General features: G+C 49.0%; 1 pseudogene; it reads right to left on the bottom strand.

The window, feature by feature from the left end:
- Positions 1–455: 455 nt before the first annotated feature.
- On the bottom strand, positions 456–1,758 carry LOC123092344 (BTB/POZ and MATH domain-containing protein 1-like; annotated as a pseudogene).
- Between the last annotated feature and the right edge of the window lie 977 nt (positions 1,759–2,735).

Genomic DNA, 2,735 nt, shown 5'->3' with positions numbered 1-2,735 from the left:
CCAAACAGGGAGGGTTAGAGTGGGTTAGTTCTATCTAACCCAACTATCCCGATGGAGAGGTGCTTATTTGGGTTAGAGTGGGTTAGAAAATAACTCTAACTCTAACTGTGTTAGAGTATCCAAACAGGGCCCATGTTGTTTTATACGTGCGTGTGCTGTGTGCATGCTAGCTTAAAAAATCCATCCAGTAGGGAGTTAGCGTATGTGTGATCTTCAGGAATATGACACCATTCTGTTACACTAACCATGGATTTCACCCTTAAATTGGACAGCAAAATAAATAAAAGAACTGAATAGATGTATGAGGGTAGAATTGTCATTTCACGTGTCATTTAACATTGTTCGCATAAAAAAAGGATGAAAGTGTTATATTGGGAACAAAATTTAAAGGCTGTGTTAGATAGGGAAGAAATATTTTTCCAGTGTTAAATAGGGAATAAAAGTTTAAGCTAGTGTTAAATAAGGAATTCTCTCATGAATTAAAGCTTGTCTACATAATAATAGTCTTTTCAGAACTCGGATGTCTGTTGAAACTTGAAAAGTGGAAATCATGCATCTTGCTAGCGACGAGAACTCATACGAGCCCAGTTAACGCACTAATCCTGCAAGGAGCTACAGGGGCCCTATGCTATGCTTCTGTCGCGGCAATATACTGCTTCATGACGAGCTCCATGAGAGCAGGGTGGCAACCCGTCTTCAGCTGCTCGAAGTCACGCGTCGCCATGGCTGCTTTCAGATTACCGGGCTCGGAGAGGAACCGCGTGCAAGCCTCCTTGAGCACGCGGCAACAGTGCTGCTCCGCCAGCGCTAGCATGGCGGCCACCGAATGGACGCCCATGTGGCGGCACAGCTCCTCCTCGCAGATCAGCTTCAGCCTCTCGAGCTTGTACCTGTCCGCCCCCACGAGCAGCGGCTTCGCCATCGTTGCCAGCTCTACCTCCTTGGTCAGCGCGTCCGTGTATATGAAGTGAAGCATGGCCTTGAAGACTGCAGCATCCATGCCGTCGACGCGTAGCCTCGTCGTCGCGGTGGTCAGCGCGAGCTCCGCCTTGAAGGTGGGCGACCGCGCGGCGAGCATCCACCTGTGCGCCGCGAAGGTCTCGCCGCCGACCTCGATCTCCACGTCCACCCCCTCCTTGGACTCCCACAGGAGATCTGCGAGCTGCTGGTGCAGCTCGCTCGGCGGCACCACGGTACCCGTGGATGTCGATGTGAGGCCGGCGCGGTAGTCGGTGGTGTGCACGTCGAGGACGTCGACGTCGCATAGGATGGACACGCCGTCATCTTTGAACTGCTTCTCCTTGTCCAGGTCTTTGGTCTCCACGAAGTTTCCCCAGCCCCAACATGGCTTCGGCTGCGATGTTACCTTTGGTGCGCCATGGCTTCCCGGCGTGGTCGAGTATGCTCATGCAGATACAAGCCGTTGCGTCGCCGGTCTTGCTATGGCTGGCGTGCTCGACATAGAGGGAGAGCCAGCCGTCGTAACCCATGTTGCCGTTCGGGTAGCACTTGATTCGCCAGTTGTGGCCGCCGACGCCGAAGGTGCCTGACTTGACCAGCGTGCCGTTGGCCGTCGTCTTCAGTGTGCACCCGTCGATTCTGAGCAAGTGGGAGCCGGTAACCTGCGTGGTGGTGACAATGGTGCCGGTGGAGAGCTTCTGACGGCCGGCGCCGCGGAGAGCAGAGATAAGCGCCGACATCGACATGGTCGATGCCAAAGTGGATTGATCAATAGACACTCAAGCTTGTGATGTTTAAGGATTGAGTTTGGGGGTGCATCACAGGCGACGCGTACAGTAGTTATAGCAACTTGTCAGGGAGAGATGGATGCAGGCGTTCGGCATGCATCACAGACTTAGGTGACCAATGCAATGACCGAGAAGTATACGTAGGAGTACATGAAGTTTTAGTCGTCAGATATTAGGAGGTTTAATGCCGCATCGATCGTGTGGATCATGGAGAGATTAGTTTTGGGACATGCTTACTGGGATTTTACGAGGGAGCTACTGGGAGTTAATTCATGGTATATAAGTTTTTTCGAAAAGAAGGGAGTCCCCAGCCTCTGCATTAGGCTAGTCATAGTGGGAGTAACTTAGGTAGTAACATAGCACATTTCAATTTTTTTTTGCTTATGTGACATGTAGTTAATAAGAAGTGGTAACATAATATGTTACTGTAACATAGCGCTTCCCAAGATAAGATGAGTCTACAAGCCATTAAATGAAGCCACATATGACAATAATAATATGTTACTTTGCATTATGAAGGTAGTAACTTAGACTAGTGTCATATGCATGACACTAGTATAAGTTACTCCCCACTATGACCAGCCTCAGAACGATGCATACGGCCAACTTTATTAAGAATAAAAAAGGTTCAACAGCTGTCTTAAAGTCGTAATGAAAGTAAACAAAAAGCTCACGTAGAACCATAGCGGCACAACCGGCTGGCAAAAACAAGATAAGTAAACTAATTGCCTATCCTATTACATGACCGCCATTCATACCGGCTGAAAATATCCCGTAGCTCCCACCGGATAGATCCAGTAACCAAACGCTCCCTGGCCTCCGTCGGAGTGAGTAGCAACCACATACGGATCAATGCAGTGGCTCGGAAGATAACCTGCAAAAAATGAAAATTTATTGTTATGTTAAAAACCAAGTCATTTATGCAATTCCAGACTGCCCACAATAAAGCACATACTCCTACGTGAATATGTCTCGTCGTTTCGGCCT

This window comes from Triticum aestivum, chromosome 1A, assembly GCF_018294505.1.
Source record: "Triticum aestivum cultivar Chinese Spring chromosome 1A, IWGSC CS RefSeq v2.1, whole genome shotgun sequence".
NCBI lineage: Eukaryota > Viridiplantae > Streptophyta > Magnoliopsida > Poales > Poaceae > Triticum > Triticum aestivum.
This window is presented reverse-complemented; position numbering and strand designations above follow the sequence as displayed.